Here is a 26,441-nt window from a genome sequence, read left to right on the forward strand (position 1 = left end):
TTGAAAGATGACATTTTGAGACATATGCCTCAATATGAGTTCAAAATCATAAGGGGTCAAGGATATGGGGAAAAAAACCCTGCTCCATTTGTTGGAAGAATCCAGAACCAGAGGACACCAATTTTAGGTTGACAGGTAAATGAAGCAAATGTTTAGAATTTACTGCCTGGTAGTGTGGTGGAGGCTTTCCAAAGAAAATTGGCTACTGGTCTGAAGAAAAAAAAGTCATGGATGCAGAGAAAAGGAGGAGTGGGACTAGCTGAACAGCTACACAGGCATATTGGACTAAAGCTTCCTTTAATGTTGTGACGACGTCCTCACACTCAGTAAAATAGTCCCAAAAAAGACAGATTTCCAAAAACAAACATTTTCCAATAGGGTTTTTGAGGAAGATGACAACATTCTAGTTTGGTGCAGGATTTTGCCTTTGCGCAAGGATTTTACCTCCAAAACTGTTTCCTATTAAATGACCAACAAATATATATTCATTTATATATGCTTTGTTCAGGTTTTGTTATTAAAACACCATTGTAGTTGAGGAAGATTCTTTTGTTCATTGGCTTAATGACTGATGCCTGGAAGTGAAGTGGTTCTTTGATGGCTTGACAGTTGCACCTTTCACTTTCAGCTTTCCCCAGAAGTAACATAGATGAGGCCTGTCTGAGTGAGGTTTATTAGCTAGTGGAATTTGTATTCTCAGTAATTGTTCAAAACAATACTAAACACTACTTGCATTAACATATTGAAGCATCTTAATGGATGTCAAAGGAGCATTATTAAACTAAATTTGTTACTAAATCACACAAGGAGATATCAGGACAAATAACAAAAAAAAAGACAGAGATACATTTAAGAGATAATCTTAAAGGAGGAACACAAGGTAGGAAAGTGAAGAACTTAGACCGTAGGCAACTGAAGACACAGCCACCACTGGCAAAGTAAATAAATTGGGGAATCTTAATCAGGCAGAATTGGAGGCGCACTGAAATCTCAGAAGGTTTTAGAATTAGAGGAGATTGCAGAGGTATGGAGACATTTGGAAACAAATGGAGACATGAGAATTTTAAAGTTGAGGCATTGCTTAAGCATGAAGTTAGTGCAAGTCAGCAAGAACAATAAACGATGGGCAAATGTGACTCGGTGCCAATTTGGACGTTGGTAGCAGAAGTTACGGAAGGTAAAAGGTGAAAGGCCAGTCAGGAGGGCATTGGAATAGTCAAGTCAAGAGTGAACAAAGACATGGATGAGGATTTCAGTGGCAGATGAGTTGAAATGGAGTGAAACATGAAATAGCCAAACCCAGTGACAGCACAGAAAAATGGGATTATTATGTGTTAAATATGGCACCAAGGTTGTGAACAGTTTGAACTAATTGCCTGAGTGGTTAATAGAATTAATAAAAATATCACAGAGGATATCAATTTTATACTAGCTAAAATGGCTAACTACACACATTTATAATTAAATAATTTCCTGCAGAAAGCATATTTGGTAAACACTCTTGTATAATGGATATGACAGGGTTTATGTGAATATAGCAATGAATATGAAAGGGTTTATCTGATTAAGTGGTTGCTCCACCTACTCTGATATGTAGCACAGCCACTGGCTGGAGCAAGGGGCAGTTTGGTTGGAGTCAATTCAGGCAGACGACAATTGGAGTCTGGCCAAGTGTCCGCATGGAGACAAATAGTCTTACCTGCAGGTTTCACAGTGGAATGGTCACTGGACTGGAAACAATGCTGCCAGACTGGCTGAGTTTCTCCGAGACTTTCCATTTTTGTTTCAGATATCCGGCATCTGCAATTCTTTGTTTTATTTTGCAGTTGAAATGATTGTTTGTCATTAATTTGCTTGTGGCAGTTTGTGAGGCCCAAATCAGTTGTTGTGTGCATCTAAAAATAAACACTGACTACATTTTAAATAAGTTTCATTGACTTCAAATGTATTGTCCTGTGGACATGAAAAACATTAAATAGATGTAAGCATTTTTTTTAACAAGAAAGGGAATTACAATATTGTTTAGAGAAGGAACTAGCACTATAAAACTGTTAGAGAATCACCAATCTAGAATATCTTTATTTCACAAACTAATTGTTGTTCCAGCTTTCTAAGTGGGCTATTGAAGCGTAGACATTTCTTGAATTTACAAGTAATACGTTATCAAAATTATTCAGAATTCTGGCATTTGAACAATCTCCAGATTACCCAAATAGAATTGCCAAGTATATAATTAATTGCAGGAGGTTTTGTAACATTGTATATTATTTCATCCACTACTTAAAATTTGAAGAAACTGAATTGAAGAAATTCTGAAGAAGTCAAATTGAAGCTGACATGTTAAATTCCATTTCTCTCTCTTCACACCTGCTGAGTGTCAGACCTGCTGAGTTTCTTGAGCATTTTTTGTTTTTATTCCCATTCCCTATGACCGGGGATATTTTCTGAGGATTTTCTCCTGGACTCTTACAACATAACTCTCACAAAATTACAACATAAATACAGTCTGATACTATTGGGAAGAAAGTAACACCTTCGAGTAGCTTTCCTCCTGTTGGCAGAGGTCTAGGCTAACTCTGGGCCCAGACTATACATGCTTTCTGTTTTACAGAGCCATAGAGTCATATAGTATGGAAACAGACCCTTCAGTCCAACCGTTCAGTCCATGCTGAACATAATCCCAAACCAAACTAGTCCCACCTTCCTGTTTCTGGCCCATATCCCTCCAAACCTTTCCTGTTCATGTACTTATTTAAATGTTTTTTAATGTTGTAACTGTGTCCACATTCACCACTTCCTCAGAAAGTTCATTCCGCAGGCAAACCACACTCTCTACAAACAAAAACTGTCCCTCGTGTCTTTTTAAAATCTTCCTCCTTTCACCTGAAAAATATGCCCCCTAGTCTTGGAAATCCTCCACCCGAGGAGAAAGACAACTACCATTAACTGCAGTCAGGACTAAAGGTTCCGGCACGTTGATATACACTAATGGAGCAGATGGGACTTGAATCCAGGCCTCCTGGCCCTGAGGTACAGCCACTGCCCCAGCACTACAACTTGCTCTGGACCCCAGTGCCTCTTGGCTTCTTTATTTTAGTGTGCAAGTGTGAGACACAGTGAAAGACACAAGGTGCATGAATCTTTATTCAGTTTCCACTACCAGGAAGAAAGGAAACACCCGAGTGGCCAGAGACAAGAAGTGCCCTTCACATCGAAGGGCAATGCTGTGTGATCAAACAGTGAAGGGGAGGGCAGGGATTAAATCAAAATAGAGTTGCAGGGGGAAATAATGCACTCCACTCCCTGTGGCGCCCACCTCTCCCTGAAAACTCCAGGGTGTCGGTGGATACTGCGTGCTCCTTCTCCGGAGACACTCGGGCTCTAATGTAACCACGGAAGAGGGGCACGCAGTCGGCCCTAACGACCCCCTCCACGACCTGCTGCCGGACATGTTTATGACCAGTTTGCCCAGGCCCAGGAGCAGACCCACAAGGAGGTCTTCAGACCTGCCCTGCCTCCTCCGTACCGGGTGCCCGAAGATCAGGAGCGTGGGACTGAAGTGCAACCAAAAGCAGAGGAGGAGGTTTCTGAGGAAATCAAAAAGGGAGTGAAAATGCCCACACCCAATATACACGAGGTCCACAGACTCCACAGCACCACAGAACAAGCAGTTGGGCTGGGAGTCCGTGAACCACCGCAATCTGCGGTTGCAGGGGACCGCTGCGTGCAGCACCCTCTACCCCAGAGCCCTGAGAGCCGCTTGGCTTCTTAACCAATCTGCCACATCAAGCCTTAATTCGCAAGTCAATTGATCTTAATTGTCAAGTCAGTAAAGGCTAAGCATCAGAGATCTTGTGGTGCACTGGTAGGGTCCCTTCCTCTGAGCGAGGGCATCATAGATTCAATTCCTATCCTGTTCTAGGGGTGTGCTTGAACAGCTTGATATAATATTTTTAAAGGAAGTATACAGATAAGCTTCCTTTTTTCCAATGAGAACAGCAACAGCTTATTCTGTCCTCATTTCTAATATTCATGAAAATAAACATGCCTTTTATTGTCCAACACTTTCAACAATAATACTGATCTCCTCCAGTACATAGGATAATGGACAATAAGTCCATTTTAAAATTTGATATAGTGGCAAATTTCATCCTGAAACTGATCAGGGCTTAGAATGGAAATCTTGGACAAAATGCCTGAGCATGATCCTGAGCCACTTTCAGAGTGACCACTGCCATATGTCCCCTCCTCTGATAATGACAGGTAGACAGAAAGAGTATGTGGTGGGTACATGCAGTGGCAGATTGGTTTGGAGGTTTAACAGCATGGTATCCTCATTAGTACAATGTTTTCCCAGAGTTCTGCTACATTTAATAGTGTCACTCAATTCAGTAAAAAAAAATTCTTCCTAACTGTAGCCAAGCAGATTGGAAGTTGACTGTGTGTCTATGATGTGAATGCCTGTGGGCACAGGCTACAGACAGGGATCTGATTTCAGCAAATGTGGAAGTGGAATTTAAACCACTGGGGTTAGAAGGGTGACAGCTCCGCTCCTTCTGCTCCACAAACACTAGTGTAACAACACTTACCTGATGGATCTGACCCTTACTGCCTTCCTTTAGTACCTGATGCATGAGGCCAGTCATCTGGTCCACTTCCTACATCGAGATTTCAGTGTTATCATAGAATCCCTACAGTGTGAAAACAGACCATTTAGCACATTTATTCCACAGCAACCCTCCAAAGACTATCCGACCCAGACCCAAGCCCATACCCTATCCTTGAAACCCGGCATCTCCCATGGATGACCCACCTAGCCTATACATCCCTGGACACTAGGGGCAATTTAAAACATGGCCAATCCACCTAACCTGCATATGTTTGGACTGTGGGAGGAAACCCCACACAGATATGGGAAGAATGTGCAAACTCCACATAGACAGTCGCTCGAGGATGGGATCAAACCCAGATACCTGTGACTGTGAGGCAGTAATGCTAACTACTGAGCAGCTGTGCCACCTGATGGTATTGTTATCCTTGGGTAGGCTTTGAGGGAATAGAGAAGGATTCTGTCACCATGTGTAATGACATTGTAAATTAACACGTGAACATTATTTCCAGACAGATGCCTCAAATTGTCATGCTCTCGAATGAGAGGGGATGAATTGGGTCCCTTTCTTTATTCACCCACACTCTTAGTTGGTTGCAACAGTGTTAGTTTACATAGCATCCCTTCCCTAGGCTAACCATGAACCATTCCTTTGTCTGTCCAACTGTTTTTCTCTCTCTTTGGGCTCTACCTCCACCTTTTGTTTACTCACCACCCGTTCCACCCTATCTTCTGCAAAAAGAACAACCTTTTCCAAGCTAACATCACTTCTGAAGGAGGGTCAATGGATCCAAGATATTAACTCTGATTTCTCTCCACTGATGCTGCCAGACCTGCTGAGTTTTTCCAGCAATTTCTGTTTTCTGTCCCTTTCCCAGTGGATACCTTAATGAAATTATTTTTTAAATGGAGCCAATTTAACTCACATAAACACAAATTAAAAATGTGAGGTCAGTTCAGAAAAGATAAGTTAAAGAAAGATATTTGGATTAGTCTGCAAGTTTTGTGATGAGTAGATAATGGATTGATAATGGCTGTTATTATACTGCTAGCATTGACTTTGGCTGGTCAGCACTAGATTTTGAGACGCTTGGCTTTGCAGGTTTGCCTCTGTCCTGTTTAATTTCAACTGTGGTTTTGCTTGTTTTACTGGCTTCCAGAAAAGAGAGAGAGAAAGAGAGAGAGAGAGTTCCTTTCTTGTTACCTGCAGCACAGGGATAACTGGGATTGGGAGGGGATGTGGAGAGTGGGGAATCTGAGCTATATCCTTCACTACTACCACACAGAGACAGGAGTTGAAACAGGCTTTAAACCCTGTTCTTTTGTAGTTTTGAAACACAAACATATCTTTCAGGTAGACTGCTCTCTTTGCTCCCATTATGTCCAGACTTTGAGATTATTCACAGGAGATTATAGTTCAGTTTGCAGTGCATTTCCCCCTTTGAAGCCCTGCTCTGTGAAGTTTCCTTGACATCTGTCAGATGTGACAGTCCATGATCTCCTTTGAAACTGGAGGCAATTGTTCAGAATTTACATTCTCAGTCATTTCTTTGGCTATCTGCCCTCTTTTTTTAAAAGAAGCACATGGTAAAAGTTCTACATGTCTATAGGGTTATGATCCGTTTACAAGGCATTACATAGGATCTAAGGAACAAGCAGAACCCATTTCAAACTGAAGCCTTTTCCACCTTTCAATGGGGCCATGGGATCTGCAATCTAACTCCATACTCCTGTATTTGCCCAATATCCCTTAATGCCCAAGTTAACAAAGATCTATCAATCATAGGTTTAAAATAATAATTGATCCAGCATCAATTACCATTGGTGGACAAAAATTCTAAATTCTTAGTTTGTAGAAATGTTTCCTAATTTTGTTCCGGAAAGATCTGGGTCTTATATTTAGACTATCTCCTCTCATCCTGGACTCCTCACCCAGCAGAGGCAGTTTCCCTGGATCTGCTCTATCTGTCCCTTTTTAATACCTTGAAAATTAAATCAGATCAGACTTTAATCTTTAAAATTCAAGGGGAAAAAGGCATTTGTTTCTGTAATCTCTTCTCATAGTATTGGTGTTCAGATATCATTCTTGTAAATTAAGGTTATACTCCATCCAAGGCCAATTGTGAAGGAAAGATGAGTTGGAATGTTGTCAACACAGCATTGAAGACATTCTTGTTCTGGGTAAACCCATAATTTTGGTGATCTTTTTTCCACTAGGGTTTTGAATCTCATTACAGATAAAGGACAGACCGCTAAATTAGAAATTCATCTTTATTATTGACTCTTTAGTTCTTTGTAAGAACACAATCAACATGTAATCTAACTGTTTGACTAGAATCTAGATGCAGCCCTTGCATGATGAACTGGCCAGGATCACTCTGATGATTTGTAGTCTTCTCTGAGTTCCAAATTCAGTGTCTCCTCTTCGTGATAGTTGGTCTCAAGTTGTCGCTCGAGTTGTTGCTGCCAATGGCTTTGATGTGCTTTTTTTGATGTATTTTTCCCAATCTTCGAGACTGCTCAATGTCATGCCCAGTTGCACAAGGCCTTCATAATTCTGAGCTCATTTGTCCAAGAGTCATGTAAGCAGGAGACATTGCGTCCAAGGTTCCTCTTATCAGATTTATTTTATCCTTTTTGTAACCGCAGATATCGGATTATCTTTAGCATCAGCCAGTTGCCTCATCGGCAGTCTGGTTTTACTTCTCCCTTTCAAAAACTGATCTGGTGTTTATGTAAACTTAACATAATTTCCCATCATGCACGTTAGGCTTCGATTGTATTAGCCATAGGGCTACAGTTACCCATAGGATCACATTATTACCTGAAAAAGAATATCAGGCAAGTTAGATGATGGATTCCATTACAGAATGCAGACTTGATGTGACAATCCCAAAAATGACACATAAATGGGCTCGTCACAAGACTGAGAATATTTAGAGTGCACTTGTAATCTTCCCTAAAATATGACTTCTGTCAGAGTTGTGGACTAGTTGGATATCTGGTTTGAAAAGAAAAATCAATTTCAACCATATTACATGCACACTAGTCCAGTGAGGACATATAACACAGCAAAGGTTAATGAGATTGTTTCCGGAAAAAATGTTTTAAGGAAATATTATTTCCTCATCAAGGCTGCTACAAATTAACATCACCTGACTATTGTCATGTCACAATCTCTTTCCGATTCACCGAGGTGACACACTTGATGATGCTGAAAGCTTTGCTCACGGCACAATCCACCCGGAAAATATGGTGTTGAGCTCTTGGGAAAAACTTTCAACTCCCCTCCCTCGTGATGCATCTGTCATCCTTTGTCAAGTGTTTGAAGAAAAGCAATGCCTCAGGATCGATAGAGTTTGCCAGCACCCAATCTTAAACATGAACCAGTTCAGAACCAGAGAGGCTTATCATTCCATTCAGTAAGTGAAGCCAAAATAGTGAACTATAGCCAAAAGGAGAGAAAGAGGTTCATTTATAATGTGCCAAAAATTCAAGGAACATTTCAGATCCAACTTCGAATTGTGCCTATTATATTTTGTGATCTGTAATGATGAAAATGTCATTTTCACAAGTTTTGGTGGAATGTTGTAAAGAAAGATGACAGAATTCATTATAATCTCGTGTCAAGGTAAACTGTTCCTCTGACGTGAGAGAAGCAATGTATTGCCCAAGTGAATCATTACAGCTGGATTGCTGCACAATAACACATTAACATGGTTGTGAACTTGGCAGAGCACTTTGTTTGTTATGAATTGGCTCAAATTTAAATAAAAAAAGTCTGTCTCTCCCCTGAAGCCTATACGTGAAATTAAATCAAACAGACACAGTCCTGTTCTCAGTGGAGTTGAGGCTACAGTGCAAAATTCCCCTTAAACTTTGGCACCATTGGCATTGATTCAACAATCACACTAAGATACCATAAGGACAGACAACATGGGAAATGGAAGTTTCTCACTGTCGTAACAGAGGCCCTCCTTTTGCAGCTGTCTTTGGGCATTTTGCCAAGGTAATTCAGGCAGAGTTCTAAATTGCGTGCAACTCATTCTGCATCTGGACTGAAAATGCCAGTCCATGAAAATTGCGGCCTTTTTCATTTCCATAACAGTTTCACTTTGCTCCAGTCTGGGCATCAATCAATGAAAAAGAAAATCCCTTTCTGGTTTCAGTCAATCAGATGAGCTTTCTAAAACAAAATATACTTGAAGCACAGCAGGATAATCAGGGAAGTATGTTCAGGTCAGGATTTTCCTGCATTTTCATCACTCAGTGAAGCAGGATCTTGTTTCAATTCTTTAAGTTTTCCATATACAAACACAGACCATTCAAAGCCCCTGTCATTTCTTCAATACCTTCCTCATGGGCTTCTTCACCTTGCTGCAAGTTCAAATGGCAATGTCACAGACACTCCCTACTCCAGAATCACTTTGTTTCTGTCATTCTCTGCCACCAAGGTAGAGTAAAGGACAGAAAATGTTAAATGTTCCTATTATGTAGCTGTAGCTGTTGATCTGAACAAAGAACATTTGTTGGTAAGATTAAAGAGTTAATGGTAAATATCATCCCTTTTCATACCCTTTGCCAGTTTATTACAAAGCAGGATAGACCAGAGTGTAGGAACTAAAAGTCAGGAATAAGTTGCTGGCATCTGCAGGTCAGATTGTCAAACATTCAGCCCTGGGCATAACCAGGGCACTCCTATCTGACTGCATTTTCTGCTCTGCTAACATGTTCCTGGCTTCAGTGGTCAGCTCAGGAAATGAAACAAAGAGCAATGCTTTTGTAAACCAACCTGAATCATTACAGACACACCTCCTAAAACGTCCAAGTGAAGTCTTTCACCATAGACATCTGGTACAATATTTGATATTTTAGGTTGGATTCTCCCTTCTCCTGTCAGAACAGATTGGAAATGGGACTTCCATCCATTATTCCAATCCCAACGAGCAATTAGGCCTCTGCCTGAGCTGTGGTTTGTTCCTGAGGCAGGAAAGGAGAAAGTGAGGACTGTGGATGCTGGAGGTCAGAGTCAAAAGGTGTGGCACTGGAAAAGCACAGCAAGTCAGGCAGCAGCCGAGGAGCAGGAGAGTCGACGTTTTGGACATAAGCCCTTCAAGAATGCTGAAGAGCTGATACCCGAAATGTTGACTCTCCTGCTCCTCGGATGCTGCCTGACCTGCTGTGCTTTTCCAGCACCACACTTTTCAACGCAGGAGAGGGTGTCAATTGGTACATTGGATGAATAATGGTCTTTCAGAGTGACCTCAGGACCATGAGAAGAGGAAGAGGCAGCATAAGCAAGACAGAGAGTGCTGAAAATCAGAACATTGAATTTTTCTGATCCTTGGACCAGTTCTAAAATCAGTAGGTGTCTCAGGAAAAGGAATGCTGCTAAATACTGAGCCATCCCTCGAATAAAACAGACCTGTACAGACTTCTCTAGGGACTGCAGTCACCTCCATTTGCTGTAACCTGAAGTCCATGCGTTTGGTGCGACAGACAGAGAAGTCAAGCAATTGAATGACCACCTCCCCCACATGACCTACCCTGCTATGAACTTCTGGTGGGAAGAGGTTTTCTTTAATTTCAAAAATATATTTAATTCATAAAAAAAATATCTTTACATAGTCGTAAGAGCAGTTTGATTCTGTCGAGTCTTCATATATGGAGAACAGACAAACCGAAGGCATTTCTTACTTATATAAGACTGTATTTACATATATTTGTGGCATGGAGAGGGTCCGACAACTAAATGGACCCCCATTGTACCTTGGCCAAAAGACCTTAGATGGTGGTCTTTCTCCACTGTGCATCATGCCCCAAGTGCATTTAGTGCATTTCTCAGCACATAGTCCTGGATCTTGGAATGTGCCAGTCTGTAACACTCGGTCAAGGTCAACTCCTTGTTTTGGAAGACCAACGGTTTCTGATAGTTGTGGGTCCTCCAGGCACAGACGATGTTTGTCTTGGTGTGTATCTCAGAATTATTTTTCACTGGTTCACTTTAAACTCACTCAGCAACAAGAAACTTCAGTCCTACTAGAGAGCAAGTCATGTTTGTTATGGCCAGACCCCTCAAAACATTTCAAGACGGCAGTCCAGACCCTAACTTTGTTAGTTGTTTTAAGTAGGTGTAGTGTGGATATTTCAGGAGAGAATCACTTGGTCAAACCACTTAGTTTTAAACAAATCAGAATTTATTTGCAAGATTCCTGAATGAAACTCAAACAACAGAAAACAGAATACCGAATAACTTAACCTCTCCGAAAACCCAACAGATCTTCCCAACTTAGTGATGCTGTTCCAAATATTTGCAACAATCCCCATAAACACCCCTTGGCACAAAAGGTAAAATCAAAGACAAGTTCTTACTGGAGAGAAGCTAGAGAGAGAGAGCACCAACCTGGACCTCCTTCTTTGGGTCCAGAAACCCTTTCTAACACTACTGCTAAAGAAAACCCAAACCAGGGAAAAACTGAACTGGGAGAACTGGCCACACCCCTTACATGGCACAAGTATACTTTTTTAAAATGTGAAGGCCTCTGACTAAGGCAGTATCTGTTAGCTAATATCAAATTGGCTCTAAAACCCTTCAAACCCTAGAATTCTTTAGAGTCTGTGTCGTTTACAACCTCTCTGAAAAAAAAAGCAAGGACAGCATAACCTTGTTAAAGGAGCAACTTCATCACATGTTTTCCATAGCATTTAGAAGAACCTATACAAATAAAAAAAAATCAGCGGAGATCCACTGGGACAGCTGGTCACTTTGAAAGGGTTGTGTTTGCAGGTTGGAGTCATAAATTGATTCAGTGTAATAGCCAAGTGGAATCAGAACAACAGCAACATGTTTGCCTCCAGTGTTCACAGAAATCAGACCAGAATTCAACTGTTCAGCTACACTGCCACTGTTGTCTTGTTTCACATCTGAATGTCTCAATGGCAACCAATGGATCTCAAATAAGTTACCCATTAGAATATTAACTAACTACTGATACAATGTTCAAAAGGAGTAACTAAAAACAATATTTTTAATGTTACTGTGCAAATACTAATTGTACTGAAACAAATGTGACAGGAGCTGTCAAATGTCTGAAGAAAGATTTAATGACTTTTAATGGAAACCTCATTCTTGGTATAATGTGGCCTTATTATGCCAGTAAATATGATTCATAATGGTGTTGCCAAAGTTTCAAATAACTTGCAATTGTTTCTTAAGCAAATTATGAGTCAGAATTTCCAAGGTTGGTGGTGGATGACTTGGAATATCTAGTACTCTAAACACACAGTAAGATGAAGGTCCTCAGGTACAATGGGAGAAAAGAAAATTCAGCCAATTTCTCAGAACTAATTGCTATTGAAGAAATATCAAGTAGATGTTTTTAATGGGTGAATGTTGGATTGGATCAGAACAGAACTGAGCCCAGTTATATTAATGTCATACTTGAATAACCCACTTTATGTATTCTGGCTCATGTACAGAGAATGATTCCTCCTACAATATATAACCAGATCGTAATAGAAAATGCCACCACTTCAGGAAAACAAGATGGAAAATGCTGCTAAAAATAGAGCTTGCAACAATAAGGATAGCTTTGGTGCAAGTGTCTCAAACAAACTATAAAGTATTTGTTGCTCACAAACATGCCTTTTGCCCTCATTGGTGCATGTTATTGTTTGTGCTCCATATGAGCCTTCCCTCACCCTTTCTCATCTCATTTCATCAACATATCCTCCCATTCCTTACCTACCTTCTGCTTAAATCTATCTTTGCCACTGTCCTCAATGATACCTTGTGATAGTGAGTTTTATTTAACAATCTGGGCAAAGAAGTTTGTGCAGAGTTTCGTAATGAACTTATAACATATTGTCTTACATTTGTGGCCTCCTAGTTGTGTTCCCGCTTTGTCTAATCTTTCAAATGCTTTCAACTTAAAGACCTCCATCAGGTTACTCCTCAACATTCTCATTTCTAGAGAAAAGGGCCTCAGTCTGTCCGATCTTTCATGATGAATATAATCTCTCAGTTCTGCTCTCATTCTAGTAAATTGTTCTTGGACCTACTCCAGTGCTTCTCTGTTGTATTTATGGTCTGGAAGCTGGAACTGTTTACAGTACTACAGCTATTGTTTTAATACCAGCCATTTTGTGAATACTACTTGAGCACCATTGTTTAAGTAGATCATTATTGATAGTCATGTTGAAAATATTAATAATTTGACTCAAGGAAAGTGTTGAAAATTCTCCAATTATGAAATGAAGACCTAACTCCAGCTGTGAACACTTGCAAATCATAATGCATAAATTGGTGTTAGTGCCTGCCTTAGTTACATTTTTTTCTGACTATAATTCTATACCTAAAGAGTGACAGACTGATTCCAATGTGAAATGATGTGCGGTTGGGCTTATATTCATCCACTCCCAATTTCATTTTGACTTAGCCCCATCCCTCTCTCCCTAGCTCTCCCTTGCCTTTGATGGTCTGCTGGGGATTGTGGGTAATTTGACTAATCAGAAATGTGGGTGATTTAAGTGGCCATGAATAATAGATGAAAAATACCATGAGTAATTTGGTGGTCAGAATAAAGCCATTTTATTGTGTGTGGTAACATTTGCAGATATAAACTAAAAAGAAACCCGAGCTCACAGTCAGAAGGAGCACATTCAAAGCCTGTGCAGTTATGGACTAAACTTGCTATTTCAGAAGGTTAATGTGTCACCTCTGTGTCCACATGGCCAAAATCCTGCTGCCTTTTCATGCTTTGAATTTGCACACTTTCTGTTTTCACTGTTAAACACAAGTTTTCAGTTTTATTCTGCCTAATTACTGGTACCAAAGCAGGGTGGAATATATTACTGGATTAGAAGCCTAGGGGACCGGACTAGGAATCTGGAGCTATCAGTTCAAATTTCACCATGACAGTTTTGTATTGAATTCAGTTGGTTAAATAAATTGGGAAACTAGGATAATGGTTGCGATGGAGCAATTGGGTTGCTGTAAAGGCTCATTGAGGTCACTAATGTCCTTCAAGAAAGGAAATCTGCATCATTGGCAGGTCAGATGTATATGTGACTCAAGAACCACAGCAATGTGGTTCACTCAGAGCTATCCTGTAAAATAGTTGAAGCAAGCCATGTAACAGCTCACCATTGTCTTCTCAATGGCAATTTGAGATGAGCAATCAATGTTGGGCTTGCTGGTTAATCTCGCATCCAATGGGTAAATAAAAAGAATGCAGTATATTTGGTATTCCTGTGCTCCTAACAAGGAGCTGTTCCCTAAAAGACTACAATGTAATAATGTAGAATCTCCAACTTCATTAAAGATACAGCTCCACATTGGGACCTGAGGATTACTGAATTTACTCAAAGGGCATTTCATCTGTCCAACTCAGCCTGGCAATTGGTGGTGGGGGGGGGGAAGGGGTATTGGATGGTAAGGGTTTCTCTATCTGTAACTCACGCACTCCCAGACTATTAAAAAATTCAAAATCTCACACCAGATAAATGATTGCCATCATGGATATAGGAAGGTTGGTGAGGGTGGCACAGAGGGAGCTTTCCTTAATTTGATCTGTGTTTTTTTCTGACCCAGGTATCCTACATGTTGGTATGTTAATACAAATTGCCTCAAAATTTGCAATTCTCATCTTGATTAGCACAGAGTTTATCAATTACCTCCTTGCACATTATGGAATGCCTGAATGAATTTCCAGCAAATTCACTGCAGAAGCATCTGGGAGAGGGCAATGGCACAATACATGACATTCAACAATAGAATCAGTATGGTGAATCGCTTTCAGTGTCGTTGATTATTAGAGAAACATGGGCCAAGATGGGAGATCTTGCTTGCTCTTTTTGAATATATTTTTGTTTAATACCCATCTGTGAAACTGTTATATGTGGAATTTTCAGTTGAAGAGTTTTGCCAAGTGAGATTCCTGATGCCTGGTCTGTCATAGCTCAGAGTGACTTTCCTCAAACAACCTTCTGCTCTTCACCTTATTTATTATGTAACCAGGCTTATGGGGAATCATGTGATCAGAAACGTAGACTTGCCCGTCATTGCTGGAACATTCCGCGATTTGTGCTGCTGCCACCATATTTAAAGCTCAGCTACAGATAGGAGAAAGTGAGGACTGCAGATGCTGGAGATCAGAGTCATGCGGCGCTGGAAAAACACAACCAGTCAAGAAGCATCCAAGGAGCAGGAGAATTGATGCTTCGGGCATAAACCCTTCATCAGCAATGGGGGTGGGGGGAATGTTGAAGGAGGCTGAGAGATAAATAGAAGGGTGGGACTGGAGGGAAGATAGCTGGGAAGGTGATAGGTAGATGCAGATGGGGGGCTGATAGTGATAATTGGAGGGGAGAAGAATGCTCCATAATCCCTTCTTACTGCTGGTCTTGCCCTTTCCTGGTGCTTTACCGCTGTGCTTCCACTGCCTCTGGGTCACTTGTATCCCCACTGCTAGTCTCTTTCTTTCCCACTGCTCTCCACTGAGGCACTTCTGACAATGCAGCATCCCTCAGTACTGCAGTGATCTTCTGACTCAGAGGCAAGAGGCACCAAGCTAAGATCAACATATTTTACACAAAGACGAGGCCTCTGCACCCCAACCTGTTCCAAAACATAATACAGTACGTGTTACTATTGACTTGTTGCTTGAGTCAGGAAAATTGAGGTGAAAAGTCTTGGTCTGTCTGTACAAAGACATCGAAATGCAAAAGAAATGTTGTACAAGTGTCTCCCATTCAATTGGAATATCATATTACCCAGTGTATTTGTTTACAGTTATTTCCATAGAAAGCATAAATATTGAATTAGTGACATTTATTATTGATGGTAAAGGATTTAAGTCAAATGATTATCTGATATTTATCTGACTGCTTTTTGATTTTGAATGTACAACACAATAATGCACAGCTAAATGGTTGACTTTGCGCACCCACAGCCTCACCAGTGTCCAGGCAGTGTCCATAGATCATACATCAGCTGAGGAGGAAAGGCGGTGCAGTGCCACACAATCAACTGGACATAAACATCACTTTTTATTGTCACTGTAATTGAAGGAACTCTCTGGCTTCAGTACAGCACTGTCCTGCAGAATTAGACGAGAGTCCAGAACTGAGTTTTGTCCGCAGTCATATTTGTGCCTCAACACTTTGTACAACTTGCAGTGTCATTACATTCAAGGAAAAATGACTGCAAGGACCTGGATTTAACTGCATGATTCTCCACAAAAGCTCCTGACCTAAACCAAGCCTACCCCGGGAGAATCCATGGGAAGACAGTCCTGCCCTCCAAGAGGAAGGAATCAAGGCAATTGGAGGCAAATTGCCAACTCACAGAGTCCTGGGAAGGAAATTCCTTGGGGAATGAACAATAAATAAACGCACAACCCGTCTGTGAGACAGTGCTTTACATGAGAAAAGTTAAATATGATGTGGCTTCCAGGAATGAAAGTGATGACATTGAGTTTTGAATATATGTATTTACTGCAGTTCCCTGGGGTTCGCAAAAAGACAAACATCATTCACGAAATCTGATGTAAACTGGCTTTCTCAAAAAGCTTTAGATGAAAAGTGTCTCCTACCATGCATATCCTCACAAATCACTTGCTGAATTCAATTCAAATCAACTTGGCCTTTTTGAAGAGTCCAACATGACTCCTCTTTTAATCTTAAATATGGACTCGAAACGTTAATTCTGTTTCTCTCTCCGAAGATGCTGCCAGACTTGCTGACTTCCTCCAGCACTTTCTGTTTTCATTTCAGCCACCAAACCTACATGAGAATAGCTGTCGCTGCAGCTGCCCAATGGAGGGTCTCCCTCTCCTCATGGTGGTGCAACATATAATAATGATCTTGTTTCTAGATGTTTTTAAAATGTGCTATGGAGTTACCTCCACCTTGTGTGACTTATTGGCCCTGCAGTTTCAAGAGCCCATCCACCATCCTTAATTGGACAATATGCATGACGTCTGGCTTATAATTGGCACTTCATTCAGAAATCATGCTGTGCATATCATACCTAATGCTGTATGAGTTCTGAACCTAGAAATTAGCCCAGTTGGGGGGTCCCACCATAAAGTAAAATTCAGCCTAAAGTCTGAACAGTTTTTGTTTTGTTTCTGATTTACTTGGAATGAATGCGCCAGATGGGTTTTGATGGTTTTGTTGTCCCTTTGAGATTAGGATACCTTTCACTCATCCAGTCGATGAGTGTTGCATAGATAGTACAGTTCCAAGTATTTACGATTTCTGGTTAAAGCTAGACATTGTATGGTTATACATCTGATGGGTGATCGAGCAAGTCCCGAAACAAGAAACATCAAGAATGCCTCACTGTTGGTCCACAGTGAATTCGCTGAATTAAGTAATTTCAGCAAAGGCAGTAGTGAGGTGAATACCACTGGCTACCTTGCATAATGGTTCTCAATATCTGATTCTGTCACTGAAAGTGTGCAAGGGTGTACTTTGATAGAAAACAAAATGGCATTTGAGTTATGTATTGAGTTGCAGTGAATAAGTCAGAAGACAGTAATGTGGAGGCTCTTGGTAGCATTTATCCCAGTGTGAGTGAATTGATTTACTAGGCACTCATAAACTCATCTACGTCCTTTGTCTGTTCCATAGGCTGGGGTGTTTTTCACAAGAGTGTGGGAGGTTGAGAGGTAACCTCATAGAAGTTTAGAAAATCATGACGCGTATAGATAAGGTGAATGGGAGTTGTCTTTTCCCTAGAATGGGGGAACGCCAAGGCTAGGGAACACAGTTTTAAGGTGAGAGAAGAGAGATTTACAAAAGGCATGGGGGCAATTTTTTTTACACAGATGGTGTATCATGAGTGGAACAGATTTCCTGAGGAATTGGTGAATATGGGCAGAATTACAATATTCAAAAGACATTTGGATAAATACATGAATAGGAAAGGTCTGGAGGGGTATGGGTCAAGAGTGGGGTGCTGGAAAAGCACAGCAGGTCAGGCAGCATCCGAGGAGCAGGAGAATCGACATTTCAGGCAATGAGGCTTGTGAGCTGAGGGGGTGGAGAGATAAATGGTGGTGGTGGTGGTGGTGGGGGGGCGTGGGGCTGGGGGGGGAGTGCGATAGGTAGACGGAAGTGGGGTTGATGGTGATAGGTCAGAGAGGACGGTGGAGCGGATGGGTAGGAAGGAAGGTGGACATGGGTCATGAGCAAGCAGGTTAGACTAGTTCAGTTTGGGATTATGTTTGGCCTGTACTGGTTAGTCCAAAGGGTCTCTTTCCATGCTGTATGATTCTATGACCCCATTAACAGTGATTGATAAGTGCATCTTTCTCTGAGAGATGAGCTATCCTGTAAGGATTAATGTTCTTTTGCTGTTCTAAGTGAAATGAAAGAACCCATAATGGGATTGGCAAACTTGAAATGAAAAGGTCACCACCACTTTTATCTATGATGTTTGTGTTTCTTTCCTCCATTTTTGTCTGTCTTGAGATTAACTTTACTAGTAAGTCCAGCATGCTTGCCCCGTCACAAAATGCCCTTGAGAAAATAATGTTGAGCCACCTACAACTGAATAACTTATTAGGCCATTTCAGAGACCCTGGAGTCACATGTTGGCCAGACCAGTTAAGGACAGCTGATTGCCTCCCCACAAGAGGATTAATGTGCCAGTTTTTTTTTGTGTGCTAATATGTACCAGATTGTTTTTCTTAATAACAATCTGGTAGCGTCATGATCATTGTTGAGACTAGCATTTATTCCACCATTATTAAATGATTGAATTTAAATTACCCAGGCCAAAAAAATGTGTGCAGATCTCTGGATTACTGGTCCAGTAACAATGCAACCATGCTTCTTTCCAGGTTAGCACTAAACATTATCCAACACAGTAAACTTGGGAAAATTAAGCAATTGTGCCTCTTATTCCTAGGGAGAAAATGGGAGACTTGGGAATGTCCTATTTTACATCTTAAATAATTAAAATTTTGAATAGAATCAACAGATTTTACTGAAACACATTATTTAATAGAGCATAAAGGTTCAAATTTCAATAAAGATAAGTCTAAGAGTGAAAACAATAGGAATAAATAAGGAATTCAGGCAGAACTATTTGAAAGGAAACTAGACATGAGGAATGACAGCTTAAGAGAAGATGATTGAACTAATTGAACCATGATAACAAATCTGTTTCTTCTGATTATAGATTAGATCCTCTTATGCTCACGGTCCACAGAGTTCTTCTTCCCTTTGCTTTTATTCATTCACAGGATGTGGGCATCGCTAGCTAGATCAGCATTTATTGCCCATCCATAATTGCCTAGACTACAGTTAAGAATCAACCACATTGCCATGGGTCTGTAGTCATGTCTAGGCCAGACCAGGTAAATACAACAGTTTTTCTCAGGTAAGTTCTCTAATTTAAAAAGCTCTTTTTATGTATTTTTGAAAGGCCACGTAACTGACAGACAGTGAAAAGAAAGGCAGGGGAGGGAGAGTCAAAAAGCAAGAGACATGTTGGATTAATGCCCTGATTTTGGGACAACAAGGCAGTGGGAAAAATCATCGACTAAATTCTTACCCACAATTTTATCCGTCAAGGTTATGCACCCTTTGTTCCAAACATTACTCACATACACTTTTGAGAGAACTTACCTGAGAAAAACTGTTGTATTTACCTGGTATGGCCTAGACATGACTACAGACCCATGGCAATGTGGTTGATTCTTAACTGTAGTCTAGGCAATTATGGATGGGCAATAAATGCTGATCTAGCCAGCAATGCCCACATCCTGTGAATGAATAAAAGCAAAGGGAAGAAGAACTCTGTGGACCGTGAGCATAAGAGGATCTAATCTATAATCAGAAGAAACAGATTTGTTATCATGGTTCAAAATCCTTCTTTTCGAATCCTTCCGTGATCTTACCTTCCTTATTTCTATAATTGTCTCAAATCCTACAATCATCAGAGATTCTGATACTCTCTAATTCTGGCCTCCAGCTTTAATTGATCCCCTGGTGGTGGTCACTCTTTCAGTTCCCTGGGTCCAAAGCTCTGGAGCTACACCTGCCACCCCCCACTGACATCTCTTCCTTTCTCCACTTCTCTTTCTCAGTATGTGACCTCATTGGCCAAGTATTTGGTCACCTGCCCTAATATCTCTTTAAATGCCTTGGTGTCCAACTTTGCTTTGTAATGCCTCGATGAAGCATCTTAGAATTTTCTTCAACAAAAAAAGTCACCAACCTAATACAAGTTGCTGCTATTTTTGCAGTGACAAGTTTCTTGCTTACATGGTACCTGTTGAGACGGAAACCGTATGGTCCCGTCTCCACGTGTTCGTTGGAAGGAGAGATCAGACCGGCTAGAGTTTGGAGCAAAAAACACCGTTTATTACAGAATCAAGACTGGCAAACTGTACAACGAATTCAAAAGCATGCAAATTCATTGGAGAAGGCGTTCTGACTCTCCCTTCGGATACTTCGCGCTTCCTCAAGTTCCCGGTCAGGTTCCCCTTGTTCGGCTCTTTCATTGGTCGGTTCACCTGTCTGTGAATGGATTAGAGTCTCTATTGGCTGCCCCGAGATACCTGTCCAACTCCTGCTGTGCAGAACAATGGGTAGACATCCTGGGTTCGGCAGTTTCCGATCTTGTAAATTAAAAGTTTATTGTTTGGAAGGGTTTCCTCATTGCCATGCGTCTGGCTGTCTGGGCGTTCACAATAGTTCTCCATAGTTGAATATACAGATATTATCATTTAACATAGGACCCGAATGAGTTTGACGTCAGCGGAGGCATTAGCAAGTACTTTATCAATCAAGTGTAGTATCGGTGCGATTTACACTATCGATAGTTACCGGTTTCCTTTATTAACAATGAGAGTGTAACAGGATGATCTGAAACTGACGGACATGTTCTAATCCCCCAGGAATGTAGCCCCAGGCAGACAGTCCTGCAGTGGCTGGGTTTACTTTACATGGCTGTGTTTTAGCTGGTATCTGACAGTGTCTGCTTTAATAATGGTGCTCCCCTCCCTAGCCCCAATGTAGATACCCCGATAGCAGATTCTCCCCAACATACCTTATCCATGTCAATGGTTAGATATGGAATACAGAGTCTCATCGTGATGTCTAAGTCCAAACCATCAAGTTATATTTGTTCTTTTGAAGTTTAGCTTCAGTGTTTAAAGGTTTCACAGAAATATTACCTTAAATTCAATAGCTAAAATCAACAGTGACTGACACAAGTTAGATGTATATTGCTTTATCTGACAAAAAAACTCATTAAAACCAAGGAACTCTTATCTTTCCCAGAGTGTGACATTATCCAGCATATGAGTTTCTTTCAACAGCAACTTTGGGCTTGAAACCACTTCACCCCCCACCCCCCAACCCCCACCCCCACCCTGCCACCTCCCCACCCCTCCCAACTCCTGGGAGTGGAAACCAACCTTTGCCCCTGATACTACTTGCTTCACTGACTGCCTGCAAGGACAGCTGGTGTATAGCAATTAATTGAATACTCTCACCAATGTCTAACCACAAATTAATAGACCTTTTACAATTGAAGTACGTTTGGATCTCTGTGAGCTTAATGTGATCACTGTGGTCCTGTGGCAAAATTCATAGGCCCTGATTCCATGGGTAAAATGTGCTCATGGATGGAGGGACAGATAAGATTACTGGTGAAACCACAGGAACAAAACTTGTAACGATAGCAGCATTAATAATATTGCTCGTTGGCGCTTTGCTTTTCTCTCTTAATAGTGATGTTGCTTTAAGAAGCTCAATAAACAAGTCAGCCAAGTACCTAGATGTCACCACATGACTAAAGGCCATGGTCACTCTGCATTGTAGCTGGAAAAGGTACTGTCTGCACTGGTGAAGTTGTGAATAAATCCCACCAGTAGTCTCCAAGTAAACAGAATTCATGTGCCTCATTTGTGCTACGCACAGACAGCGCAACAAATCACCACATGGTGGCTGAAGTGGAATTGCTTCTTAAAAAAAACGAGCAGCAAAAGCAGCAATACAGATGGAAGACCAAGGGGGGAAACAACAGACAAGATTCAAAAACATTCCAGATCTCAGAAGTTTCCACAGTACAAAAATCGGAAGAGTATAAATGAAGCAAACAGAAGAGAACAAAGTTTTCTTCACAAACTGTGAGTATTTTGTGCTGAACAAAGCTGGGCAGGCAGCCAGCTGTTTCAAAACTGCATGATTTAAAGGCTATTTAAAATTTAGACTGCTGTCAGGAGTTAGACCCATGCTGTCCAAAAGAGAAAAAAGAGTGTGCCTAAATTCAAACAAGGATAACAGAGTGGGCTGCAATTAGGAACAGTGCAGAGACAACAGAACAAGACCTAACATAGGTCTTTCGCTAAAAATAGAAAAGAGGCATTAAGTACACTGCTGTGGACACACAGGGGATGCCTGAAGTAACAAATCAAACAAAAAGAAAAAGAAAAATAAGACAATGCGATACAAGCCCTGCTGAAGGCATATGGAGAGTGTCTTCAACATAAGAAGATTACTGAAACATCCCTGCACAACAATTACAATAGAAGAAGGCAGAGGAACAGCACAACTATGGATACCAAATCCGCTAGCATGGACTGGAAAGTCACCTATGCATTCTATCCAAGTTTTACCTCGCTCTGCCTCAATAGACCAAGATGTGAAGATGCTGGTGTTGGACTGGGGTGCACAAAGTTAAAAATCACACAACACCAGATTATAGTCCAACAGGTTTATCTGGAAGCACTCGTTTTTAGAGCGCTGCTCCTGACTTGTGGTCAATGCTCCAAAAGTGAGTGTTTCCAAATAGACCTGTTGGACTATAACCTGGTGTTGTGTGATTTTTAACTCAATAGACCAAGCAGTTGCCGAAATGGATAAGCAAAGCATGAAAATATTGGCAGCAGTTGGCATTATCTGAAAAACACCAGAAAGATTTTGCACTGATATGGAAAGTGTTAAAAGATCAGCTGCATGTAAAGTAAATTTTAAAATTAATCACTTAGATTCGATGTCCTACAGCCACATGAATCAAGAGATCATTGTTTTTTAATACTTCCTGTGACAAAGGCAGGAAATGTGATTTTTCAGAGACTGAACTGTCAGAGTGGAGAATGGAGTTGGTGATTATCTCAACACTTATCGGAGTATTTCAAAAGTACCTCTTGGAAAAGAAATAGTCACAGTATTGATTCATTGCTAGAAGGTGGCAGAAAATACAGAATCCTTGCAGTGAGTCAACAACATCTGCAAGAAATAGGTTCAGCCAACAGTATTGGCTGTGTAGGCAGGACTCGAGATGCAAGCCAACTGTGTAGCAAATCTGTGTAGTCCATTGCACCCATTAAGAAGCTGCCCTGCATTCCAAGATCTGTCTAAAGCTTATGATATAAAAGAACACTGGGCCCATCTATGCAAGGTTGAAGCCTGAGCCTACAGTAGGGAACAATTATGTGAGGAATAAGAGAATGGTCAAAGAAAGAGTAGGGCCGATCAGGGATAGCATAGGGAATTTGTGGGTGATGTGCGAGGAGGTAGGGGAAGCCCTAAACAAGTTTTTTGCTTCTGTCTTTACGAAAGAAACAAACTTTGTAGTGAATGAAACCTTTGAAGAGCAGTGTGCATGCTGGAATGGATAGAGATCGAGGAAACTGATGTATTGAAAATTTTCGAGGAGAAAGTGAGGTCTGCAGATGCTGGAGTATCAGAGCTGAAAATGTGTTGCTGGAAAAGCGCAGCAGGTTAGGCAGCATCCAAGGAACAGGAAATTCGACATTTCGGGCTAAGCCCTTCATCAGGAAAGCCATTTGAAGGGCTTATGCCCGAAACGTCTAATTTCCTGTTCCTTGGATGCTGCCTGACCTGCTGCGCTTTTCCAGCAACACATTTTCAGTACTGAAAATTTTGTCAAACATTAAGATTGACAAGTCGCCAGGCCTGGACCAGATTTGTCCTCGGCTGCTTAGGGAAACGAGAAATGCAATTGTTTTGCCACTTGCATAAATCTTTGCATCCTCACGCTCCACTGGAGTCATACCTGAGGACTGGAGAGAGGCAAATGTAATTCCTCTCTTCAAGAAAGGAAATAGAGAAATCCCTGGCAATTACAGACTAGTAAGTCTCACCTCTGTCGTCTGCAAGGTGTTAGAAAGGATTCTGAGGGATAGGATTTATGACCATCTGGAAGAGCATTGTTTGATTAAGTGCAGTCAACACAGCTTTGGGAGGGGTAGGTCATGCCTCACAAACCTTATCGAGTTCTTTGAGGATGTGACTAGAAAAATTGATGAGGGTTGAGCTGTGGATGTGGTGTATATGTACTTCAGCAAGACATTTGATAAGATTCCTCATGGTAGGCTCATTCAGAAGGTCAGGAGAAATGGGATACAGGGGAACATAGCTGTCTGGATACAGAATTGGCTGGCCAACAGAAGACAGTGAGTGGTAGTAGAAGGAAAATATTCTGCCTGGAAGTCTGTGGTGAATGGTGTTCTACAGGGCTCTGTCCTTGGGCCTCTACTGTTTGTAATTTTTATTAATGACTTGGATGAGGGGATTGAAGGATGGGTCAACAAGTTTGCAGATGACACAAAGGTTGGAGGTGTCGTTGACAGTATAGAGGGCTGTTGTAGGCTGCAGCGGGACATTGACAGGATGCAGAGATGGGCTGAGAGGTGGCAGGTGGAGTTCAACCTGGATAAATGCAAGGTGATGCATTTTGGAAGGTCAAATTTGAAAGCTGAGTACAGGATTAAGGATAGGATTCTTGGCAGTGTGGAGGAACAGAGGGATCTTGGTATGCAGGTACATTGATCCCTTAAAATGGCCACCCAAGTGGACAGGGTTGTTAAGAAAGCATATGGTGTTTTGGCTTTCATTAACAGAGGGGATTGAGTTTAAGAGTAGTGAGATCTTGTTGCAGCTCTATAAAACTTTGGTTAGACCACACTTGGAATACTGCGTCCAGTTCTGGTCGCCCTATTATAAGAAAGATGTGGATTTTTTGGAGAGGGTTCAGAGGAGGTTTACCAGGATGCTGCCTGGACTGGAGGGCTTATCTTATGAAGAGAGGTTGACTGAGCTCAGACTTTTTTCATTGGAGGAAAGGAGGAGGAGAGGGGACCTAATTGAGGTATACAAGCTAATGAGAGGCATAGATAGAGTCGATAGCCAGAGACTATTTCCCAGGGCAGAAATGACTAACAATAGGGGTCATAGTTTTAAGCTGGTTGGAGGAAAATATAGAGGGGATGTCAGAGGCGGGTTCTTTACACAGAGAGTTGAGAGAGCATGGAATGCGTTGCCAGCAGCAGTTGTTGAAGCAAGGTCATTGGGGACATTTAAGAGACTGCTGGACATGCATATGGTCACAGAAATTTGAGGGTGCAGACATGAGGACCAGTGGTCAGCTCAACATCGTGGGCTGAAGGGCCTGTTCTGTGCTGTACTGTTCTATGTTCTATGTTGTAACTAAACAAAAGCCATGTGCAGTGGTATAACAACAACAGCAGGGAATGCACCAGGAACCAGGTAAATGTAGGCCAGTATAGTGGATACTGTAACAAAACTGTTCATTGTTTGAGGTGACCAAAACTATTTTGCCTGTGTCTTAACTCATAATAGGTCCCATTCCTCTAATAACCCCTGCTCAGTGACTGACATTGGCTGCCTGTCAAGCAACATTTTAATTTTAAAATCCTCATCCATATATTCAAAGCCTTCTACTTTCACCTTTCCCTACTTTTGTAATCTGTTCCAGCTGCCACCAACCCCCTTAGATACTTGTTCTCCTGTAATCTTGGCTACATGCATTATTACTGATCCACCAATGGTGGTCATGTTTACAATGACTAAGAGCTTAAGCTCTACAATTCCTTCTCTAATACCCTGCCTCTCTGCCTCACTTCTTTCCTTTAAGTCGTTCCTTAAAATCTATATCTTTGACCGAGCTCTTGGTCATCTGACATAGTAACTCCTTTTGTAGCTTGTTGCTCCTGTGAAGTACATTGGGAAGTTTCATTACTTGATAGTTGCAAAATAAGTATACATTGCTGTTATAATTACTACAAAGTTTATTATCTGATCCATTGGCTATTTGTATTCAAATGATTAAAGGTCAGTGTGCTCAGAAAGTCCCACTTCTTTGTGTTTTAGGATTGACAAGATGCCACACAATCATACAGCATGGAAGCAGGCCATTCAGCCCATTCAGTCCAAACTTTACAGCAAGGACTGCTTGTCTTTTGGATGAGACATTATATGAAGACCCCATTTGCTCAGTCAATTGAAAGTAAAAGATTCCAATAATGTGAAGAACAATAGAGAATTACCCTCATGTCTTGCACAATGTATAACCTGCAAACAACGACACTTAAAAAATGAATAACTATTTGGTCATTGCTGCTGTTTGTGGGGGTGTGTACAAATGTCAGGTGCAGTAATATAGAGGATACAATACTGGAGGCTTGGGCCAATGACCTTGAGATATAAATTCAATTTGCACAATGGCAGTTGGTTAATTTAACAAAGTAAAGCCTGCAATTAAAATGCTAGTCTTGGTTATTGTGATCACAAAACCAAGTTGACCTAAAATCCTAACAGGTTCACAAATGCCATGAAGGGAAAGGAATCTGTTGTCTTTACCCAGTCTAATCTACATGTAGCAACAGTGTAATTGCCTTCTGAAATGGCCTAGCAAACCACTCAATTATATTTTTAAAAATCATCAAACTCTCAAAGAACAGTTAAGGTTGGGCAATAAATCCTGGTTTTGTCAGCAATAATGGATTAATATAAAAGGAATTCCTTTCTCAACAGTACATTTACA

This window comes from Hemiscyllium ocellatum, chromosome 7 (assembly GCF_020745735.1).
Source record: "Hemiscyllium ocellatum isolate sHemOce1 chromosome 7, sHemOce1.pat.X.cur, whole genome shotgun sequence".
In the NCBI taxonomy this organism is placed as follows: domain Eukaryota; kingdom Metazoa; phylum Chordata; class Chondrichthyes; order Orectolobiformes; family Hemiscylliidae; genus Hemiscyllium; species Hemiscyllium ocellatum.